Source organism: Notechis scutatus, chromosome 5 (genome assembly GCF_049901735.1).
Source record: "Notechis scutatus isolate UNSWTSFEM ecotype Mainland chromosome 5, rNotScu1.2, whole genome shotgun sequence".
Lineage (NCBI taxonomy): Eukaryota > Metazoa > Chordata > Lepidosauria > Squamata > Elapidae > Notechis > Notechis scutatus.
The window spans coordinates 108,832,061-108,857,797 of record NC_142013.1 but is presented as its reverse complement, the minus strand read 5'-3'; the positions used below and the strand labels follow the sequence as shown (position 1 = coordinate 108,857,797).

The 25,737-nt window shown below is 36.9% G+C and overlaps 1 protein-coding gene across 1 annotated transcript in view; it reads right to left on the bottom strand.

The window, feature by feature from the left end:
• Nucleotides 1-10,685: 10,685 nt before the first annotated feature.
• Nucleotides 10,686-25,737, bottom strand: part of PCDH20 (protocadherin 20) — a 48,314-nt gene continuing 33,262 nt past the window's right edge. Inside the window, exon 3 of the transcript XR_015749938.1 lies at nucleotides 10,686-10,767. The gene's annotated coding sequence lies outside the window, so the exon portion shown is untranslated. The remainder of the gene's footprint in view (nucleotides 10,768-25,737) is intronic.

The following is a 25,737-nucleotide window of genomic DNA, read 5'->3' as shown; positions in this document are numbered from 1 at the left end:
TCCTACCGGGCAGCTGGTTTGCTGGGCGCCGCCATCTTTTTGATGAAAAAGTGCTTCCGGTGAGCTTTTCCGGGTAGAAAGCTCACGGAAGCACTTTTCATCAAAAAGATGGCGCGCCAGCGCTTCGGTGAGCTTTTCCGGGTAGAAAGCCATTTCTACCCAGAAAAGCTCACCTGAAGCGCTGCGCCGCCATCTTTTTGATGAAAAAGTGCTTCCGGTGAGGTCACCGGAAGCACTTTTTCATCAAAAAAGATGGCGGCGCCCAGCTGATGCTGGTACCGGGCCACGGCGCCCAGCTGATGCCGGTACCGGGCCGCGGCATAAAAAAGGTTGGGGATCACTGCTTTACCCGACTCCGTTGTTACAGTCTCAAACCCTCACAGCTTCAATCTCAAACTGTCTGCCATGGACTTCACCCCATTCCTAAGGGTCTGTAAAGGAGACATGCATAAGCACACCAGCGTGCCTACCATTGCTGTCTTACTGTCCCCATTTATTCCTTTGTTCACGTTTATGTTCATACCTATACTTGTTATCTTGTACATGTTTGACAAACAATCAAAATAAATAAATAAAAATGTATCCAGTACCCAAAGCAGATATGAATTTATATAAAAATAGACTAAGGCTAGTTTTATTTCTAAGAGGACAGAAATGGATTGCTTTTGTCTTACTCAATGGAGATTTGAGTATCTAATTCCTCCAGAAGGGTTTAGACTTGATCAACAACCAGGTCCCCAAGAACATGGCCAACAAAGGGAAGTTTTGCACCAGTCTCTTGTTATTAAGAACTTGCCTGCTGTAGGTGAGACTCTCCATAGGGAGGACTTATTCCTTTGGTGAACTGCATATACATTTGCAGGCTTCCTGTGTGGTTGGAGATCTTATCACTTCCTGAATAGAATCCTTTCATGTTCTGACTTTGCAGCAATGACAAAGGAGCCACTCATCAAATATGACTGGCAGAGATGAAGGAAAGAAATTCAATTATAGTGGAACAATCTCCTTTTGGTGGGGAGGAACTGGGGGTCTGTCTACTTTTGCAGGCTTTCCCAGCATCAACAGTCTTGTCAGCTACTGTGCTTGTTCACTTGCATGACCAAGTAGCTAGGTAGCTTGTTTGTTATAGGAGATAAAAGAAGAAGGATTAAAAAAAACCCTTCAATGGTTATGAAACAGAATCCAGGTTTACCAGCTGGCTAGTAATTCATGCTGTAATTCCATCTTCTTTGCATATTTACTGAGATGAGTGTTCTGGTGCCAAGTATAAAGGAGCACCACAGTAAATTGGAGACATGTCTTGGAGGTGTGTGCAAGGAGTGATGTATGTTATGACCAGCAAAAGCTATTTTAAGGGGGAAATTATTCTGTTTTAAAAAAATAATCTATATTTTAAAAAATGTCAATGCGGTGGCTCAGTGGCTAAGACCCTGAGCTTGTTGATCAAAAGGTTGACAGTTCAGCGGTTCGAATCCCTAGTGCCATGTATCGGAGTGAGCTCCTATTACTTGTTCTAGCTTCTACCAACCTAGCAGTTCGAAAGCATGTAAAAATGCAAGTAGAAAAATAGGGACCCACTTTGGTGGGAAGGTAACAGCGTTCCGTGTGGCTTTGGCATTTAGTCATGCTGGCCACATGATCATGGAGATGTCTTCAGACTGTGCTGGCTCTTTGTTTTTGAAATGGAGATGAGCACCACCCCCTAGAGTTGGGAACAACTAGCACGTATGTGCAAGGGGAACCTTTACCTCTACCTTAATTTAAACAGCTTTTTTACAGGCAGAGAGTTTTACCTGGCATTTTAATGGACAGTGTTACTCTTGCAAATGGCTTGGTTAGGATCATTTGAGCCTAGAAATGGCCCTTTAAGAAAAATAAAATAAAAGTAATAAAGTGCAGGGCAATTTTTTTTATTTTTAAAATTAGGGAGAAATTCCCTGTATTTGTACTCATAGGGCAATGTATACAGGATAAGACAAGGAGTGATAAATTTAATTTATGTTTTAAAAAAATGTCATAGATGTTGATTTAAAACTGACCAATGAAAGGGCTATTCATACTTGGAGAGAACATGCCATAAAAACAGTCCCATTGCTAACACAGCCCTGTCTTATTTCTTTTCATTTTAGCAGTGTCTTCCCCATTGTAGATGTCTACGGATGTGCACGTACTTGATGTGGATGTCATAACTTTTACCCATAGTAAAAGGTCTTCAACTTCCTTTCTTTTGTTTGTACTTGTTAAGCCTGAATTCCCCAACGAGTGTTAAGGAAAACAAACTAAACAGAATGTGTAGCGTAGTCAGATAGGCAGACAGGTAAATGTGTGAGATAAGTTTGTATTTTAGTTAACACGCAGTAAAAAACAGATACGCTTGTGCTATCAAAAATATAGTTTATTCCATTAGGAATTATAGCATAGTCAAAATAAACGGTCCATTAGTCATGTATCATTTTAGTCAGTCCAGTCGGGGATACTCAATTTGCAAAGTCCGTGTTGAATAGCCAATGTCAGTTCACTTACAATAAATCAGTTCGTATTATCTCTTCTCTCCTTTGAGAAATCAACACTCCTTTCTCTCCTCCGTTCCAGTAAGGAAAAACGCAGTCATCAATCCATCCAGTAATTAGGGATCATTAAGCCAGAGAGAGAGAGCTGCAATTGACTTGCTTCTTTTATGGTGCTTTTACAACCACACCCTTAATTACATTCTTGTAGTTAAAGTTACACACACTTCAACCAACAAACCATGATAACTTATTTATTATTTTTACCCAAACCAGTTAGGGTAAACAATGTTATCCCTAACATTACTAAATTGCTCTGGAGGAACTACTCAATTTTCCACTAAAACTCTGGAAATATAATACTATTCTTGAGTTGGAATGATCGTTCATTCATATTCTATTGGATTTTCCATCTTGTAAGTCCATTCCATTCTAAATTGCTCTGCAGGAACTACTCAGTTTTCCACTAAAACTCTGGAAATATACAGTACTATTCTTGAGTTGGAATGGGCATTCATTCATATTCTATTGGATTTCCCTTCTTGTAAGTCCGTTCCATTATAAATTGCTCTGGAGGAACTATTCAATTTTATTTATTTATTTTATTTATTTGATTTGCCAATTGTTTACAAGATAATAAGTATAAGTGTATACATAGTTGTGAATACAAGAAATGGGTACATATAAGAAAAATAAAAGAAGAATAAGAGAAACAATAGGACAGGGACGGTAGGCACGTTGGTACGCTTATGCACGCCCCCTACAGACCTCTTAGGAAAAGGGTGAGGTCAATAGTAGACAGTCTAAGGTTAAAGTTTTTGGGGTTTGGGGAAGAAACTACAGAGTCGGGTAGAGTATTCCAGACATTGACCACTCTATTGCTGAAGTCGTATTTCCTGCAATCAAGTTTGGTGCGGTTAACTTTGAGTTTGTATCTATTGTGTGCTCTTGTGTTGTTATGGTTGAAGCTGAAGTATTCATTGACAGGTAGGACATTGCAATGTATGATTTTATATACCATACTTAAATCAGACCGAAGACAGGCGTAATTCAAGGTTTTCTAGTTCTAGAATTTCAAGTCTGGTGGCATAAGGTATTCTACAACGAGTAGAGGAGTGGAGAACTCTTCTTGTGAAATATTTCTGGACTTTCTCAATTGTGCTAATATCAGATACGTAATGTGGGTTCCAGACTGATGAACTGTATTCGAGTATTGGTCTAGCAAATGTTTTGTATGCTCTGGTTAGTAGTGTGATATTACCAGAGAAAAAGCTACGTAGGATTAGGTTAACAACTCTTAATGCCTTTTTGGCTATGTAGTTGCAGTGGGCTCTAGCACTTAGATCATTAGAGGTGAGTATTCCAAGGTCCTTTATGGAGCTTGGGTCATCAACAAGATCTTGACTATTCAGCTTGTATTTTATTTTCTGATTTTTTTTGCCAATATGTAAGACAGAGCATTTATTTGTTGAGATTTGAAGTTGCCATTTGTTTGACCATTCGGATACATAGTCAAGATCTTTTTGTAGGGTAGCAGTATTGTCTGTGGTATTGAACAGCTTTACATCATCAGCGAAAAGAACGCAATTGCTCTTAATATGATCACAGAGGTCATTTATGTAGAGTATGAAGAGAGTTGGTCCTAGAACACTGCCTTGGGGGACACCACTATTGACAGGTACAGAATTTGATAGGACGCTCCCAATTTTGACCATTTGTTGTCTGTTTGCCAGGAATGCTTCTATCCAGTTATTCAGTTGTCCAGAGATACCATAGGATTTTATTTTTAGGAGTAGTTTGTCGTGTACCACTGAATCAAAGGCTTTACAGAAGTCTATGTAGATTGCGTCTATTGCTTTGCCCTGGTCGAGTTGTGTCGTCCATATGTTTTTGCAGTGTAAGAGTTGCAGATTACAGGATAGTTTTTTCTGAAACCAAATTGTTTATTGGAGAGTAGGTTGTTTGTCTCTAAGTGGAGGATGATGGATTGGTTAATAATTGATTCCATGACTTTACAGGTGACGCAGCATAAGGAGATTGGTCTGTAATTTTCAACTAGGCTTGGGTCTCCCTTTTTGAAGATGGGGATGACTGTGGCTTGTGACCATAGGTTAGGCAAGGAGCTGGTCCTGAAAGATTTTTCAAAGATTATGCTTAGAGGTTTGGCTATGGCAGTGGATAGCTTTTTTAAGAAGTAGGCACATATTCCATCCGGTCCAATAGATAGAGATGGTTTTAGATTGCATAGTGCTTTTTCAACATTGTCTTCTGTAAAATCGATATGTATTAGATCGTTGTTGTTATCTGTGGTACGGCTAGGAAATACTGGGCATGATCCATTGCTGTTTACAAATACTGAGCCGAAGAATGTGTTAAAGATGTTGGCTTTAATGGTGTCATCGTTGCAGTCTTTACCATCAGGTCCTATCAAGGGTGCGACGGACCTTGAGTCTTTTAGTTTGTTGTTTACAAAATTGTAAAAAGCACGGGTGGAATTTTCCAGTAAAACTCTGGAAATATCATACTATTCTTGAGTTGGAACAAGCATTCATTCATATTCTATTGGATATCCCTTCTTGTAAGTCGGTTCCATTCTAAATTGCTCTGGAAGAATTACTCAATTCTTTACTGGAAATATCATACTATTCTTGAGTTGCAAGGGGCATTCATTCATATTCTATTGGACCTCTCTTCTTTTAAGCCCATTCTTCAGTGTCACAGTTGTATTGGTTCTACCATGAAGGAGCTGACGTGTTGATCTTTCTTGTTCAGCCAACCTGCCTTATGAACAGTGGTTGTATCACATGCCCCAAATACACTGTACTTGCTTAAATAGAGGTCCCATGGATTAGAAACAGGGAACTGTTTTGCTTGATAAAAAAAACCTATGAAGGTTACTTAATGGACAGGAGCCAGCTAAGGCTATAAATTGGACTGTGAAGCTAACTATAGTTGCAACAAGACCAGAAGATCAGAAGAAGCTGCATAAAGCAACTTATGAATGGGAGACCTAAGGTTGTCAGCTCTTCAGAGTACTCCGGCGGTACACAGCCATATTTGTTGTGATAATTTAATATCATCCTTCATCATCTAGAAATGGAAGGGGATAGAAATTGTAATGTAACCCCTCTGCTGTATGGATACGTTTAATCCAAAGGAGAGTTGTTCCTGAAAACCTCTTTTTTTGAAGATGTTCATAATGACCCAAAAGTAGAATTTGAAAACTCAGTTCTGTTTTCTCTACTTTCTCCAGCTTCTATTTGTTGAAAGCTGCTAGAGAAATAATAATGTTGGATGTGTTCATTTTCTTCTTTCCAATTTTTGCTCTTTAGATGGAGGCGTGGAGTCGAGGCTCTTTAGAAGTGTCTTAGCTTTTCTCTCAAATTGTTAGCCTTGCCAAGTCATCTGGAGCTTTTTCTGAGTTTTCTTGAGGGATGCCACCTTAATGGCAATGCTTATCCACCCCTTTCTCTACTCCCACAGAAGCATTCCATAGAAATTTATTTTAACAAATTCACTTGTGATAGTTGGAGAAAGAGAAAAAAAAAACAGCGATGGTGAAGAATCAAATGATTAACAGACTGGATGGGCCAAACCAGGAAATACTGAGAGGGGATGAGAAGGAGACAGAAGAGAAGAGTGATACAGAAGATCAAACTTATGTGTTCTCTTTTGGAAGGATCTCCAAACTTGGTACCTTTATGATCTGTGGACTTCAACTCCCAGAATTTTCTCAACCAATCATGCTTTAAGTCCACAATTCTTAAAATTGCCAAATTTGGAGACCACTGTTCTACAGTGTGGGTTGAAATCACGGTCTGTTGATGCAAAAAAGTAGATTACAGTTGAATGTTGAAAAAAAATATTGCCAATCATAAATGTCCCTTCCATGACATTGTTCATTTACAAAGGAATTTCCTAGCTCTTAGGGCTGCAAATATGGCCTAAACTTGGGTGTTGAGTAAACAAAAAGGATGCCATGAGAATCTTTAATTTACTAGTAGCCAACTATAGTAATTTGGTTTCCATTATTTCTTGATGAATGAACTTCCTTGAGTAGCTTTCACATTGTCCCAAAATGCAGGGCCCAGAACAATGGATTCAAATCATGGGAAGACAGATTCTGTTTGAAAAGGAGATGGGGAAGTCTTCCTAACAATAAGATCATTCAGTGTGAGAACTAATTCTCCAGAGAACTGGTAGATTTCACTTCTCTGGAAGTATTCAACCAGAGCCTAAACTGCCATCTGTCAGGGGTACTTTAGCCTGGACTCCTGATGATCAAAACATTCTTTTCCAACAATAAACTTGTGTCCTTATGGATAATTCCATTTAATCCTATCGTCCCACATTAGCTGTGTTTTATCACTATAGTAATATAATTTTTACTAAGTGTTATGGAAATGCATTCTGTGCAAACAATATGTTCCTAGGAAGAACCCCTTTAGCAGTTTGATGGCATTGCATGACAATATTGGTTCCAGCAAGCTTTCAATTTGTTGCATCACTCAGCCAAATAAATCAGGCCATCTGCTAATTGATTATGCTTCATTCAATGTCAGGCTATTGGCAGAATAAACAATTAGCCTCTTCCTTAAGGCCATCTTTTTGTGATTAGGATTTAATTAATCTTTCTTGCTGGAAAATATAACTGAATGAGGATGACTTTTATATAGGGCTTTGGTTGAATTTGTTTAGCTTTTTCCCCTTTCCTTGCAATGAACTGCAGCTGCTGGTATGATTTGGCTGCTGAAAGCTTTGTTTGTAATCTAAACCTGAACCTTTCCCCGAATCACATTTTTTTTGTGTGGTGTATATTGTCGTTTAAAAGTAAAATATTGGCACGAGACAGTAAACATTAGCAGTTCTGCAATTTCCCTGTGAAACCACAGTGGTGGTTTATCTGCCAATGTCTCTGTGTTGGGAAGAATGTTCATTCCAAGCCTAATCTCGAACTAGATATAAAATAGAAAATTGGAGAACAATGTGTGTTCAGATTCACTCAGTAAGGTTGCATGAATATATTGACAGGGAGTTGTGAACAGCAATCTTTCAAGGATATTCATCAGAGCAGCCAGGATCAGCCAACCGGCCCAATTAAATTTACCTTGATCAGCAATTTCAAAATGAATACCTTATGGTGCAACATAAAGTGAATCCCTCTTACCTAGAAGTTTGCTCAAGGGTACATTTTCCATTTGTCAAAAATTATTTCAAATGGGAAATTGACTCAGAAGAAGTTGAGGATTAAATCTAGGTCATCCTTCAGGTAACAGATGTCTCCTGCCAACCTTTTATTCCTGCAATAAAAGGTGCTTATTTTGCTTAGTGGGAAAATCTTTATTTATTTATTTATTTGATTTATTTGATTTGTCAATCACTTACAAGGTAATAGGTATAAGTATAAACATGAGGAAGAATACAGGAAATAGGTATGAATAAATGGGGACAATAGGACAGGGACGGTACACTTATGCACGCCCCCTTACAGAGCTCTTGGGAATGGGGTGAGGTCAATAGTGGGTAGTTTGAGGTTAAAGGAGTGGGGGTTAGAGGATGTAACAACAGTCAGGTAGTGCATTCCAGGCATTGACCACTCTGTTGCTGAAGTCCTACTTTCTGCAATCAAGTTTGAAGTGGTTTACATTGAGTTTGTATCTGTTGTGTGCTCTTGTATTGTTGTGGTTGAAGCTGAAGTATTCATTAACTGGTAGGACATTGTAGCAGATAATTTTGTGTGCAACACTTAAGCTAGGGAAATCTTAAATTACGCTTTAAATTAAAATACACTTAAATCTAGGGAAAGTTTCAAAAAACACACCTTGGATTGGGTTTCATCAAGAAGAATCTGGATCAACAGAGGCTGATCAAAAAGATTCTTCCATCATGATCTGGTTCATTTGAGTCAAAGCTCATGAGTTTTAACCAGGAGGAGAAATGTGATGTGGAAGGATCCATCAGATACAAAGATATACCATTATCCATAACATATCTTTCCTTTTCTAATAACAAGAACAACAGAGATACAGATTAACAGAGTTGGTGGCAGCTGAATTTTAAAGTATCATGGATATTTCCTGGATGCTTGACAGTTGGAAGGGACCTTGTAGGTCTCTAGCCTAACCCATCCCACCCAAGCAGGAGACCCTACACTATTTCTGACAGATTGCAATCCAGTCTCTTCTTGAAAGCTTCCAGTGATGAAGCTCCCACAACTTCTGAAGGCAACTTCTGTTCCATTGATTGATTGCTCTCACTGTCAGAAAGTTTCTCCTTATTTCTAGGTTGAATCTCTCCTTGATTAGTTTCCATCCATTATTCCTTGTCTGGCCTTCAGGTGCTTTGGAAAATAGCTTGACTCCCCTCCTCTCTGTGGCAGCCCCTCAAATAGTAGAACACTACTATCATGTCTCCCCTGGTCCTTCTCTTCACTAGACTAGCCATGCCCAGAAAAAGAAAATCTTATTTCTTCACTATTCACCATGATCTCCTGTGAGATTAAGCCTGTTTGATTTAATTTCATCTAATATTAATAAGGTTTAAGCAAAGAATGAATGGAAAACTACTCTGAGAATGATGCTAGAGGAACATTTTTTTCCCTGACATATTTTTTTCTTAAGGAAAAAAAAACACCTCTGGACATATAAAAGTACCTTTCCTGGATTTTTTAAAAAATGTTCAGTTCTAAAAAATGATATGCACTATTTAAAAGTTGGAAAAATACCTGTCAAGGTGCCAAATGAGGGGTATAACTAATAAAAATGTATCATCTGCCAAGTAAAATATTCCCTGTAGTTTTTATGGGGATCATCCACCAATTTATCTTTAAGACAAAGAAGATAAACCTGGAAAATGAAAAATATGTTTTTTTGGCTGATGACATAAAATTGTCAATTCACCCATGATCTCCAGTACAATGTTTGCATCCACTATTAACGTGACAATAATTGTAGCCCAGCCAAGTTTTTCAAATGGATCTGAGCTTTAATGACAAGCAAGAACAACACTGAAAAGTTGTTTACCTCCACAAAAGAGAAACAAAAATAAAATCCTCACCACCTCTTAAACATCAGAGACATATCTGAATTTTTTTTTAAAAAAAAAACAAATAAAAATATATTGAATATAGAACAAAGAATAATAGAGTTAGATAGGATTTTGGAAGTCTTCTAGTTCAACCCCTGCATACCATTTCTGGAAAATGGCTGTCCAATCTCTTTTTGAAAGCCTCCAGTGATGGAGCACCCACGACTTCTGCAAGCAAGTCACTTCCATTGAATATGCTTAGATAACTATGTTGACAATAGCAAAGGAGAGGACAATATAGGGGGAATTATTTCAATTTTTGTTTATTTATATTTATTTATGTATCAAATTAAGAAATTGCCCATCTCATCTACAGAACGACTATATTAGTTTTTCCCAAAAGTGCTTTTTTTCAAGAGACAACTGGACTTTCCATTTTTCTTTGAAGACATTTTGCTTCTCATTCAAGAAGCTTCTTCAGCTTTGACAGAACTGAAGAAGCTTCTTGGATGAGAAGCAAAACCTCTTCAAAGAAAAAAATGGAAAGTCCAGTTGCCTCTTGAAAAAAGCACCTTTGGGACAACCATGACCTGGATGACTGAGAATCTCCATAGACATATAGCAGTTTTAATATAATCATTTGAATTTAATTGGAGGAAAAGCAAACTTAGAACTCACTGAACAAATGACCAATGTTTGGGAAAAGCCCATATACATTATCATTCATTTAACTTTTAATGTAAGTTTTCACATTTCTGTCACATAAAATATTGGCTATTCTGCATTTGGAGTCTTAGATTTAGTGCAGTGCCATTCTGTACACATTGTTTGCATTCTCTTTGATAGAGAATTCAGGCATTAAAAAAATTCTGAGCCACTTAACCCAAAATGAAGGTTTGGGTATGTGTTTGTGGTGAGACAGAGAGAGGCAGGATTTAAGGGGGGGAAATGTTTTTCTGATACAGAAAGTATCAACAATATTTAAACATTTAGCTTACAAGCAAGAGTAAGAGCAAAATAAGAGAAATTGGGGGAAGGAGATAAAAGAAAATGAAAAAAAACACAACCTAATTAAATTCAATTTTATTTTTTTATCTGAGTAGCATTAAAATAATCTACAAGTATTCCCAAACCAAGTGAACAATTATTTCTAAATTCAGATGTGACTTATCTCTTTCTGATATTTGCTGGATCATGGTTGCTTTATTCCAAAACATAGAAACTGTAGATCTATCTGTAAAACAGGAAAAAATATGTGCTGAACTTAATTATAGTTCCATCAAATGGATGGAGAAGAATATGAATTGAACTTGATAATTATGCTTTCGTCAAATGGATGTATAACTGTTGATGATGTGCAGATTATTTTCTATACCTTTCTTTGTAAATATCTTTGTTCCCAGATTTGCTGAAGATTTTAATGGTTGTTTTAGCATAGCGCTAAATCCTGCTAATGACCTGCATAGTCATACTATATGACCAGACAACATATGATTAGTGAGGAAGAATAACAATAGCAAACCATTATTTAAATTGGAGCTCCACTCCATCATTATTATTTTTTTTAAAAGCTGTGATCTTTTTGTCCCTTAACATAATTTTCAATGTCCCCCAAGCAGTACAGATGTTAACTTGTGTGGTTCTATGTTTCCATGGCTAAACCCACTTAATATTTCTGCTAATACAATTCAGAACAATGTATGCAGTCATCCCCAATTGTATCCATTCATTATCTGTACAGTATAATGGTTTTAGATAAGACATGACACCTCATTAAGAGGGAAATTTACATTCCCAGGCCATTTAGATGCACAGAATTATTATGCCTATAAAAGAATGTAAAGTTTATGAGAAAGTAAAGTAGCTTGAAAGAAATCAGAATACTGTATTGGCTGTGCAAGACAGGAAGTTGATTCTGACACTTAAGCATTAATAATTCTTCCTACACCTTGTTAATCTTTTAAATGAGTAGTAGACATTTTTAATGTTCAATCAAATCCCTATAAATCATTTTATGATATATAGTGGTCAGTCTTTTTTAATTTACTTTTTTCTCTACAATCTTATTTTATTATTATTTTTTCTTTTATACATATATTGCATTTTAGATTTCTAGCAAGGAATAATTAAACATGGACTAATTACTGTTCTTTTTTTTAAAAAAAAATCTACATTTAAACTTTGCATCCCTATTTCTATTTATTACGTACTTTTCATTCTTTACCATCTTTTGAAATACATACATACACAACACATACAGGCATACATACACACACACATAAATGCATACATGCTCTCTATCTAGGAAGTCCAAAATTTAAATAAAATGTTGGCATGAAACAAAAAACGTCCAAATGCACAGAATAAAATCAGTATGAAGAATATGTCAGTATAGCATAGAAAATAAACTGTAAAAAATATCAGAAGATTAAGCAAGTATTAAAACACCAGCATTCAAGCGGAATTAAGATAATAAAAGCTTAAAAGATTTTAACAGTAATCTGAAGTAAGTGCTTGTATTTTGCAAGGGTTTCGTGAGGCTAGAAAATATCAAATACATCAAATACATTGCAATAGCGAACATTTAAAAGCAAGGCTGAAACTTGCCTCTAAATAGTGTTGCTATATGACAGCTGGTCAGGTCTCTAAAGAAATATATATTTTGGTAAAAGCTCTTTAAATCTCGAGCTTAAAAATGCATGATTCCAACAAGTCTATTACATTTCAAGAAGAGATACGTGCACATTTTATTTTACTTGCAATTTTTTTTTGTCCATTCTCAAGAAGACATGAGAAAACTTCAATGGCTCAGCTATTTTGGCTACAGGAATTCACAAATAATAAGGTGAGGAGTGGGCAACAAGTATCTGACAATTATTTTTTCCCAAGGTATTGACAAAATCCTTCATCCCAATGCTACAGGTCATAAATCTGTAAGATCTGGATTTTCCTTTATCTGCCCACCATGATGATCTGGGAGTTCCATGTTTGCTCCAACTATCATGCTACAACACCTTGGCAATATAAGGACCTCCTTTTCGACTCTCTCAAGTCAAAGGAAATAAGTAGAAAGTTTCACTCCACATACTAGGTTCTTCATGTAGTTCTCCATGATGTGCGATGATCCAACAATATGTTATCTATGAGCAAAACTCATAGTTGATCAGCCTAGTTGACATTCAATTTGGAAGTCTATAAGGAATAACCCTGACCCTAACCCTAACCCTAACTCAGCTATTGGAGTTTTACTGAAATTTGCTACTCAGCCCTGAAAGAAGAATGGCTAAACCCAAACTGATAACTGCTATTGGTGGAACGGCACCTGTCATAGAGCTGAAGCGGCTTCTTGGATGAGAAGCAAAACATCTTCAAAAGAAAAAAAAAACAAGAAAGTCCATTTGCCTACTGAAAAAGCACCTTTCGGACAACCATGACCTGGATAACTGAGAACCTGTATAGACTGTTAGCTATGTAATTTGGGGTGAACACCCTTTGAATGGTGTGGGAGTAGGAATGGATTTCCAGAGGAAAAAACAGACTACAGGAACCAGGAGTACTACTCAGGTGACCCTGAGGACATAGGATCCAAGTGCTTCAATGACCCTCTAAAAGAATGCAAATGATCAGCTGTCTGCAAGGAATATAAATCCTTCCATTCCCCACTGTATTGTCAGAGCTGAAAAAGCTTCTTGGATGAGAAGCAAAATGTTTTCAAAGAAAAAAACAACAAGAAATCTAGTTGCGTCTTGAAAAAGCACATTTGGGACAAGCATGACCTGGATGAGTGAGAATCTTTATAGACTAAAAGAGGGCCAAAGTGTTGGACATGTCTTTTTTTTAAAAGTGCAGCTCCTTGTCTTGCTTTCTCATGTTTGTTTTGTCCATATGGGTGTCCTGATGTCCTTTTAAGGAAGGAACAAACACAAATGTCCCACTGGGCCAAAGATGCTTTTTTTCAAGAGGCAACTGGACTTTCTTGGTTTTCTTTGAAGACATTTCACTTCTCATCCGAGAAGCTTCTTCAGCTCTGTCCTTTGGGATAACCATGACTTGAATCACTGAGAATCTTCATAGACATTTTAAAAGGCTAGGAATGAACTTGGAATCTGCCTCATAACGAAAGGATCTCTGGCCAGTTCCTGAGCACAAAATAAAACAATATATTACCATCAAAATTAACATGAATTCTTAACTCACCCCAAAAAACCTCTTTACTTAGGAAAGAAACATCCGTTTTATGTCTCTATATATGAAAAGTCAAAGTTAGCCTCATTCTGCTGATACAATTCTACAGAGGAATGATTGAGTCTGTCATCTGCACCTCTATAACTGTCTGGTTTGGTTCTCCAACCCAACAAGACAGACACAGACTTCAGAGGATAATTAGGACTGCAGAAAAAAACAATTGCTACCAACCTGCCTTCCATTGAGGACCTGTATACTGCATGAGTCAAAAAGAGGCCTGTGAAAATATCTACAGACCCCTCATATCCCGGACATAAACTGTTTCAACTCTTACTCTCAAAATGATGCTTATAGAGCACTGCACATCAGAACAACTACACGCAAGAACGCCATCACTCTGCTAAACAAATAATTCCCTCAACACTGTCCAACTATTTACTAAGTCTGAACTACTATTACTGTTAATCTTGTCATCACTCCTTATCACCCATCCCCTCCCACTTGTAACTGTATGACTGTACCTTTGTTTCTTGTATCCTTACAATCTATGACTATTTCCTACTATGATTTGATTGTTTATTTGTACCCTATGACTATCATTAAATGTTGTACCTTATGATTCTTGATGAATGTTTCTTTTTCTTTTATGTACACTGAGAGCATGTGCACCAAGACAAATTCCTTGTGTGTCTAATCACACTTGGCCAATAAAGAATTCATTCATTCATTCATTCATTCATTCATTCATTCATTCATTCATTCATTCATTCATTCTTTCATTCATTCATTCATTCATTCATTCATTCTAGATGATGGAGATAAACCTTGATATAGCAGAATCAGAGGTGACATTCAGCAGATTCTGACCAGTTCTGGAGAACCAGTAGCGGAAATTTTGAGTAATTCAGAGAATCAGCAAATACCACTGCTGACTGGAGATTTTACAGTATCCTTCCCCTGCCATGCCCATCAAGCCACGCCCACATTACCGGTAGTAAAAAAAATTGAATCCTACCACTGGGGAGAATGGTCCATTCCACCATCTTCAGATGTGGATTGAAATCTAATCAGTAAGCTGAAAAATAAATATATAAAGACATTTTTTTTAAAAAAAAATATTGTGATATGCATTACCTACTTATGAGATATTTCATCTTTTTCTTTACATAGTTTATTTCAATGTAGTTTTGCGTTTTGCAGTTCAATGTTCTATTTCAGCGTTCAGGGTCTGCTTAGGTAAATCTATGTATTATAAAAATCATAACAGATATGAATGCATTAGCCCACTATTTTAAGGGTCAAAATTCTTACTAGGTCAGTTGGCAGAGAGCCACCTTATAATGCAAGCTTATGATACTTTAGGTAAGTAGCTTTTTCTTTTAATGGAAGGATCTATAATCCTTCTAGCTATTTTATGGTTCTTATTTGTAACGCTTTAAAACTGCAGTACTACAGAACGTAATAATATGGCCTTACTGACAAACACATTCTGTAACAGAGTAAAACGTATTTCTCTGGATATGCATGTGAGAGAAAAAATATCTGCCAATTTTGTAACTGTTGGTTTTTAGTTAAAACTGGAACATTAAGAGACGACACATAATCATCTTTATTGGTTTCACAGAAGTCAATGCTAGTTTTGTGCATCTGTACATTAGCACAAGAAATGTAGTTTTTATCCTGACACAGTGAAAATTGTATGCATTTGGGGAGATGAATTACATTTCAGTTTGTAATTTAGCCTTGATAAAATTATACTGTTATTTCATGCATCTCAAATCTAAACTTGGCTAGCTCTTGGCACAGGCAAGGAGATATTTCAGAAGATTTTTTTTTCACATATTCAAATGAGTTGAATCACCAAGGAGATATCAAGCAAATTTGGAGAGTTTCTTCAGCAGATTGAATTCAGATTGGGAAATATTGTAGCACAAGGCCTTTGGTGTGGAACCCTGAAACTAGTTGATACTTATTTCGTATATTATTTCTCCTTCTTCTTCTCCTCCTCCTCCTCCTTCTTTTTCTTCTTCTTCTTCTTCTTCTCCTCCTCCTCCCCCCCTCCTCCTCCTCAAGTGGAAAGTGTCATGTCCTACATAACTATGTTACTGGAGAGAGGGTGGCAGAGAAACTATACTGGCAACTAGTACAACCTATGAATTGTAGACCACTGACTAAAAAAGACAGAGCTGATTATTTTTCTGATATTTTGTTCTGCCTGAACATTATAGAACTTGGATGAAGGCAGTTGTGGATGTATTACTAGTTTGTTGACTGGCTGATGATTCTTGGGATGAAATCTTGATGTTATCTAGAGAAAATCTCTTATGACATCTGGAGCTGAAAAAGATCTAGCAATTCAGACAGTCATTACAGGACCTCCTATAACCATTTTCTATAAATGATTTATCAAATACAAAAGTGCTGCTATTTTAAAAGCTTGTATATGTTTTACCACATTGGACACAATTCATGAAATAGTCATAAGAGCATCCATTTTGTTATGTCAGCAGAATACCTTGGTGAATTATGATCTGTTCTGCTGTCAGGATCTTGCAACAAAGAATTCTTCTGACTGAAATATTTCACAACATGAGCCATACATGGAAATATTAGATAATAAACCCATTGTCCCTATTTCAGAGTATTTAACATTATTGGTTCTCTAGATGACAGCCTGAATGCACCACCAAACCCAAGTAAATATACAGTAGCTATACAGTGGAATGACTCCATCTGTTTCCTAGTTGAACATAGCTGTGCCTTCAGATCTGAAAACAAGCCAAAACATTTTGAGTTTCTTTCATTTTAAATCAGTTACAACAAATAATATTTGGCTTATTTCTTTGAAATCAATATGGTCTACAAGCATTAAATAAAGGAAAGAAATCAGAAAGAAGAACGCTCGGGGTTTCATGGATGCATTGAATCGTAAGTAATGTTAAATGTCAGAGCTTTCCATAAATACAGAGTAAATGCATAGAGGTAACTATTTATTTGGAGTAAAGCATACTTTATTCTCTTTGTCATCTTGTAAATATTTTCTGCATGTTGTTGTAACTTGACTGTTATTTATTTTTAAGCTCATGCGTATGCCTTGCCACCGGTTTAGATCTTACAGTTTTTGAACAAAGGTAGGAAGTAATTCAAATGTCAAGACTGAAGCACCACAGCCCAGATAATTGCAATGCAGGAAATATTGGCCTAAAACAAACACCTGCCTTTGCATGTTTTTGCTCTCCGTTTATTTATTTTTTTCTGATATGACAGATTATGAGATGATCTTTATTATCTAGGAGGCTTTCCAGGTGGATTTGCCGGTAAAGAAATAAGTCATTCTTTTGCTCCACATTTTTTTTCTCTTTTTCTTCCAGGTCTCTCAAACAATAGATATGACACAGCTTCCCCAACAGCATAAATCTATCATTAACTTATTAGCAAAAGTTCTTTGCATACAACAGAAGAATTCAAAACAGTATGTTTTGAAAAGTTTGTGAGGGAAAAAAAATGCCAATATTTATTTTTCTTCTTATCTCTTTTTATAAAGGAGTTGGTGTATCACCAACAGAGGTATTGTTTGTCCCAAAGGGGCTTTTTTTCAAGACGCATCTGGACTTTCTGGTTTTTCTTTGAAGGTGTTTCACTTCTCATCCAAGAAGCTTCTTCAGAGCTGACAAAGTTTCTTGGATGAGAAGTGAAACATCTTCAAAGAAAAACCAGAAAGTCCAATTGCTCTTGAAAAAAAGCACCTTTGGGATAACCATGACCTGGGGGACTGAGAATCTCCATAGACATTTAGAGATATTGTTTCTTTTCTACAAGATGTTCCCTTTTTACTGATAGAACCAGGAAGACCATCATGGTGCACGTCAGTATGTAGAGTTGGAACGAATGAATAAGGACTAATAAGGGCTTTTTTCACAGCACTGTATAATCAGCGCTGATAGGAACACTGATGATGTTATCTAGTTTGGGTAATGAAATGTCTGCAAGAAAACAAGCAAGCTCAGAGAGCACCAAGGACCCCTCACTGTATAATCAGTTTGCTAAAATTAATTTTATTTTTCTCCATGTATCATATGCACGTCTTAAATCTAAGATTTACAAGACAACCACCCACCCTGTTGCACTTTATGGCACTGAATGCTGGGCAGCAACAACAGGGAACAGAAGCTATCTCCATGCCATGGAAATGTGAATGCTCCATTGGATTTTGGGCATCTCCCTTCTTTACCACATCACAAATGACACCATTCAATAACATTTTGGTGTCAGAAAAGATGAGAGAAAGCCGGCTCTGCTGATATGGACATGTCCAGAAAGCAGCACTTTCCACCGTTGCCAAGACTAGAAGCCAATGGCCGGCGACCTCACGTGTATCCAAAACAGAGATGGCAAAACACCATCAATAAAGATATGCAAGCCACAGGCCTGCACCCTGGAGATGCAGCTGACCATGCAAAGAGGAGTTCAATAATCTGAAAAGCAGACCTTGCACCTGCAGGAATATACTAGGAAGGTAAAAAGAAGGTAATATGTCCATCACATTATTGTATGAAAGCCAACTCTCACTTTCAATCCTCACTTTCTTTTGCAAATGGCTGATGGTGTCCTGTGAGGAGAGCAAGGCAACTCAATTCGCCTTGCAAAATAGATCAATTTGGTTCTTCTTGATGGTCATGGACTGTTATGACCAATAAAACAAAACAAATAATGCAGGACAGTAGTTTGTATAGTCACAGAGAAATGGAAAAACCAACATTCCAGAACAATTAAGCCAATTGGCATCAATGTCTTAGTGCTTTATTACAGTCAACGTTGCTTCCAGGTAAAATAATCACAAAAGAATTAATCAGCCGTTAATTGCAAGCAACATTGATGAATAATCACCATCATTTGGGCGTATTAAATCTTGTTTTTGAGCTCTCCTCAAAACGAAGTTAATGAACAAGATAGCTTGAAAGACTAAACCTTTGGTCCCTGGTGACTGACTCAGACTGAATCCTGCAACAAATTATCATGGGATACATATATTTGCCTTCATTTGCAATAACGAAGAAGACTTTAGCTGGCCAGCAGAATGTTTAATAAGTTTGCTATCAATACATTCCTCTAAAATGGGACATGAGCCAGCAATTCAAATAATTTTAGATCCCCAAAGGCAGCTTTTATTAGCATGTAGTAAGATTCCTTATTGTGACTTTGGAGACGACCTGGAAGGTCTAACTGGTGCAAAACACAGTAAGTGGTGCAGTTTTGTCGGACTAACATAACACTAATCTTGGAGTCTGTCAATGGAAAGTCTCAGCCATTAAGATTATAGTTGTCCCAAAGGTGCTTTCCTGCCCCACCCACCCCAAAAAAGCAAGTGGGCTTTGTTTTTCCTTGAAGACCAGAGGGGGTATTTAGCAAGTTCTGACCAGTTCTGGTTTTGAGTAGTTCAGAGAACCAGCAAAAACCACCTCTGACTAGAGATTTTACAGTACCCTTCCCCTGCCACGCCCACCAAGCCATGCCCACAAAACCAGTAGTAAAAGAACTTGAATCCCACCACTGTTGAAGACATTTCAGTTCTCATCCAAGAAGCTTCTTCAGTTCTGACTGAAGTGAAGAAATTTCTTGGATACTTCTTCAGAACTGAAGAAGCTGCTTGGCTGAGAAGCAAAACGTCTTTAAGGAAAAACAAAGTCCAGTTGCCTTTTGAAAAAAAAAAAAAAAAGCACCTTTGGGATAATCTTGGAGCCATTAATTATTGTTAAGATGCTGAGCCCTATCTATAAACCTGATCATTACCTTTAAAGACATTGATGGCAGAACTCCGGGATATTTCAGATAACACCTTCCCAGGGTTGAATTGGCCTGTTTGGTCCAGTTATCAAAAGACACGCTGTTGTGGGCCATCCCTTGTTGAGTGGTACATTGTGTGTGAGACATTCTTGGTGAGAGTTCCCCTTCATTTGAAAACACTTTCTCCAGAAAATGATGGCTTTTCACAAACTAGCCAAGGGACATATTAAGTTATTGGCACTCATGAAGAATTTGACTTTTTATTGGTGTATGGCTTCTGTTTTCTTTTTTTTTTTATGTATGATCTTCTTATAGCCCATCCAGGGTCCTTGTTGATTGGTATAGGCTATAAATATTGTAAGCAAGTAAGTGAAGGCAGTTTGTACATGGATATTTGTCACTAGAAGATTCATATCTGAACAATACCACTCTATAAGGCCTTAGTAATATCACACCTAGAATACTGCATTCAGTTTTGGCCACCACACTATAAAAAGATGTTGAGACGAAAGAAAGAAAGAAAGAAAGAAAGAAAGAAAGAAAGAAAGAAAGAAAAGAAAGAAAGAAAGAAAGAAAGAAAGAAAGAAAGAAAGAAAGAAAGAAAGAAAGAAAGAAAGAAAGAAAGAAAGAAAGAAAGCAGAAAAGAGCAACCAAGAGGATTAGGGGGCTGGAGGCAAAAACATATGAAGAATGGTTGCAGGAATTGGGTATGTCTAGTCTAGTGAAGAGAAGGACCCGTGGAGACATGATAGCAGTGTTCCAATATTTGAGGGACTGTCACAGAGAGGAAGGGGTCAAGCTATTGTCCAAAGCACCTGAAGGCCAGACAAGAAATAATGAATGGAAACTGACCAAGGAGAGATTCAATCTAAAATAAGAACAAATGTTCTGACAGTGAGAACCATCAACCAAATGGAACAGCTTACCTTTGGAAGTTATGCGAGCTTCATCACTGGAGGCTTTTAGGAAGAGATTGGACTGTCATTTGTCAGAAATGGTGCAGGGTCTCCTGCTTGGGATGGGGTTGGACTAGATGACCTACAAGGCCCCTTCCAACTCTGTTAATCCAATCTAATCTAAATGAAAATAATGCATTAGGAGATCCTTGGTGCTCTCTGAGCTTGATCGTTTTCTTGCAGATGTTTTGATACTCAACTAAGTAACATCATCGTTGCTAAGCAAAAACAAGCAAGCTCAGAGAGCACCAAGGGCCCCACAATTCAACCATGAGCTATAAATATTCTCTTTGATTGCTAGAATACATTATTTAATGATAAGCTTGAATGTATAAACCACATGTTGGTGTATTGCTCCATGACAAAGGATGGAGACTCCATGTTTACCCCAGTTATGATTGTAATATATTTCATGTCCCTTTCTGTTGTGGAATTCAATATTTTTTTACTACTGGTTCTATGGGCGTGGCTTGGTGAGCGTGGCAGGGGAAGAATACTGTAAAATCTCCAGTCAGAGATGGCATTTGCAGGTTTCCGCTACCAGTTCTCCAGAACAGGCCAGAACCTGCTGAATATCACCTCTGGTCCCTTTGCCCTAGCACATCGTTTTGCTCCTTACCCCCCCTTTTCTAGTTTCCTTTTCTGCATTTTAGATGTCATGCATAAAATGCATAGGAGTGGTAGGGACTAGTTAGAATAGAGTAGAATTCTTTATTGGCCAAGTATGATTGGACACACAAGGAATTTGTCTTGGTGCATAAGCTCTCAGTGTACATGAAAGAAAAGATACATTTGTCAAGAGTCAAAAATCATAAGGTACAACACTTAATAATAGTCATAGGGTACATCAGCAATCAAATCATACTAGGAAACAGTCAATATAACTGAACTAGGGACTAGTTCAAAACTAAACACATGAATTATACCAGTATTGCTGGCTCTTTCATTCTGGCTCATAACTAAATAGTTGTGACAATCGAAGAGGGTTCACAACAGTTCCTTATTCTTCCTCTTCCCAAGTTCTTCCTGTCTAGAAACTGTAGAAACTATTGATAGCTCATTACCTAGGACAGTTACCAAACTAGATTGTTTTAATATTCTCAGCAGATCAAATGTGAAAAGTATATTGTTTATCAGGGCTTTGTCTTTGGGTGGAAGAGTTAAGCGGGTTTGAGTTGTTTAAAAAAAAGAGAGAGAGAGATAGTTGAAGGAGAGAATTATTTTATCACATAATCAGGTCATTTCCTTCATCATGATTTCAATGCCATGCAACTCGACCTCCAGTGTTATTAGCTTGATAATTGATTCTGTTCATGCTAAGGAAAGAACAATAGAGCCTAGCTAGAAATGTGATCTTTCTAAGAGCAATACTAACAACTCGCTGTCCACACAATTAAATAATTCAGTGTAATTGCAGATATGATACTCTTTTTCTTCTTCTTCTTCCTGGAATCATTTGCCTGGGGAAAATTAATATTAACTCTGGGGGGAGAGAGAAAAACCCTCAAACCAGAACACAACTAGAATTTTGTAGAAGCTGGTGTTTGAAAGAGAACAAATGAGAAGGAGATGAAAAAAAAACAAAAACTAAAGTCTGCACTACTATAACTATTAATCTTTTCATCACTCCTTATTACCCATCCCCTCCCACTTGTGACTGTATGATTGTAACTTTGTCGCTTGTATACTTACGATTTATACTGACTGTTTCCTAGTATGATTCGATTGCTTATTGTGCCCTATGACTATTATTAAGTGTTGTACCTTATGATTCTTGACTCTTGATGAATGTATCTTTTCTTTTATGTACACTGAGAGCATTTGCACCAAGACAAATTTCTTGTGTGTCCAATCACAATTGGCCAATAAAGAATTCTATTCTATTCTATTCTATTCTATTCTATTCTATTCTATTCTATTCTATTCTATTCTATTTTCTCTGTCTGGGTTGTTTTCTCAGACGTGAGTTATAGAATGACAAATGATAGATCAGTGCAGCTCTGTTTAAAATAACATCCTTCAAACAAATCTTGGTGTTTTCATACTGGATAGTATACGAGCCAGTCAATCCACAACTTGGATTTCTTGAAGAAAGAAAGAAAGAAAGAAAGAAAGAAAGAAAGAAAGAAAGAAAGAAAGAAAGAAAGAAAGAAAGAAAGAAAGAAAGAAAGAAAGAAAGAAAGAAAGAAAGAAGGAAACCAGGTAGAATATGGCTTCATTGTCCTGATGCATTAAATTTTGGCTAGGTTCAAAAAACTTCCTTTGATGTGAGTTTGACAGCTGAGGATCAACATATTCATAAAGCTTTCCTGGCAAAAGTAGGGAAGTAGATTGTCTCTGTTTTGTTTTAGGATTTACTCTTCCAATGTCAACATCCAAAATTTTAATTTTGTATGTTACTGTGATGGAAAAGCCCCTTTAATGAAAAATGAGGCAAAAGACGTTGTGTCCCATCTCCCCCCCTTAAAAAAAAATAAAAATAAATAAATGTGGGCTTGTCCAAAGGATGTAGAGCTTAACTTGAAAGAAACTTCACCAATAGATCTTTTTGTAATTTAATCTAATATTATAATTTCATTTGTTTTTTATAAGAAGAGGTTAGGAATGCTTCTGGAGTATCTGATAGGTGCATTGACAAATTGTGTGATTGATTAGCTTTTATTTTTTAATTCTTTTTCTGATTTCACTTCACATATTCATAAGACCTTTATGTCTTGACTTCCATAATCATATGATCTGGGTATCTTTACAAATAAACTAAATTCTTAGAATCCCTGTAGCAAGGTTTCATTTTTAAAAAAAATACTGTATGTATCCTACAGACATTGGTAGGATTCAAATGGAGAAACATCCCAAGAAAAATATGTGTGTTTATTTAACTTTCCAGCATGAAGTCACAAGTCACATGTATTAAAATTATATATATATATATATATATATATATATATATATATATATATATATATATATATATATATATATATATATATATATATATATATATATATATTTTCTTAAGTTTTCAGGGTTACTTACATGTATGGTATTCAGCTTTGTTCGGGTATTTTCCCATTTTTCCAGCACATGGAAGCCACAGGTCATAGCATCAACTTCAATGGCACCAAAACCCTAGCCACTATAGAAAACCCCAGCCACAGAATAATCAGAGAAGCCATAGAGATTGAAAAAAGACCTGAAAGCATGAATAGACAGAAAAATAGCAGCCATCCTTAGAAACCCCAAAGATAAAATTGACCAGGAAAACCAAGGCATATACGAAGTCCCCTGTGCATCATGCCCTGCCACATACATTGGACAGACCAATAGAAGAATAAGTACCCGCCTGGATGAACACAAAAATGCAGTCAAAAAGCTGGAACACACTTCCTCACTAGTCCAACACATGGAAGCCACAGGTCATAGCATCAACTTCAATGGCACCAAAACCCTAACCACTATAGAAAACTCCAGCCACAGAATCATCAGAGAAGCCATAGAGATTGAAAAAAGACCAGAAAGCATGAATAGAAGAGATGATTCCACCAGACTGTCAATCATTTGGAAGCCTGCGCTCACAAATAAAAAAAATCTCCACACCACAAGCCAGGCAAACACCTGGGCACAAACAGACTCCCCCTGATACCTCCAGCTCAAACACACCCCAACCAGGCACCCAGATGAAACCTAGCTTCCTAACAAATGATAGCCGTCCATTTACCCAGAGCCAAGCTGCACAAAAGGCCTCTAATAAAGGAACACAATGTTGCCAGCCAATCAAAATACAAAAAGAGCCACAAAACAGACAGAAGATATTAGAACCACCAATCAAGCAGAACACAGCAAACTCCAAGACCAATAAACACAGACCAAGATTCCCAACCAATCAGGATGAAGAAAAAACCATCCTAACACAGCAATAGGCTGCCCCAAATTTAAAACTGAAACAACTGTGGGGGCCTGACTCACAGATGGACACAATACAGAAGCCTGATGATGGCAGATGAGATTCTGCCGAAACGTTGCTACAACTTTAAAAGCACAACTACAATGATGTGGGAAAATATCCGAACAAAGCTGAATACCATACATGTAAGTACCCGCAAAAACTTAAGAAAACATATATATATATATTTAAGAGCCATGGTGGTGCAGTGGTTAAATGCAAAGTAAATGCATTTAAATGCAGGCTATTTCTGCTGACTGCTGGCTGACTGCAATTTGGCAGTTCGACTCTCACCAAGCTCAAGGTTGACTCAACCTTCCATCCTTCCAAGGTGGGTAAAATGGGGACCCAGATTGTTGGGAGAATAGGCTGACTCTGTAAACTGCTTAGAAAGGGCTGTAAAAGCACTGTGAAGTGATATATAAATCTAAGTGCTATCGATATATGTATGTGTTTGTGTATATATGTATATATACTTTCATTGTCATAAATCAATGTATATTTAATGAAAATGAATTTGCTTTTGATTTGGGGTGACCGCACCATATTCCATTAGTGTAATGAGATCAATTTTATAATTTACTAATTATGCATTCTTATTTTCTCCTGTTTCACCTTTTTATGGCTCCAGGTTAAATCTGAACTTTTATATAATATAAAAGTGCTATCTAAGTGCTATCGATATATGTATATGTGTGTGTATGTATGTATATATGTATGTATATGTATATATATATTTATTATCATAAATCAATGTATATTTAATGAAAATGAATTTGTTTTTGATTTGGGGTGACCGCACCATATTCCATTAGTGTAATGAGATCAATTTTATAATTTACTAATTATGCATTCTTATTTTCTCCAGTTTCACCTTTTTATGCCTCTAGATTAAATCTGAACTTTTATATGATATTGATAATAATCAGCACTTACTTTCTTAATGGACCAAGTACTCTTCCTCCTTCTCCTCCCCCTCCTCCTCCACATGCCATGGCTGTTTTTTTTTTTTAAATCTGGGGCTAATAAAAAGAATGAATCCTGACTAGGAGAAAAGCTAAGTTTTTGTCAAGCCTTCAAGAGCGCCAAGTTCAGGAAATGAGAAACACCTGGATTCTTTATAGCATCTCTATAGTCAGGTAATGTAACAGAACCCTAAAAACCTCCCAAAGTAATTATCTTGTGCAACTTACGCTAAGTTTAATTAGGACAGTTCTGAGCCTCTCACCTCTCTTGGGTTAATGTGTTTGTTTGGCAAAAGTCCTTTTTCTTCTAATAATTGTCCTCTATGTGGCCAACTTCTGATAGACATTCCATCCCAATTAGGTTTAATTTA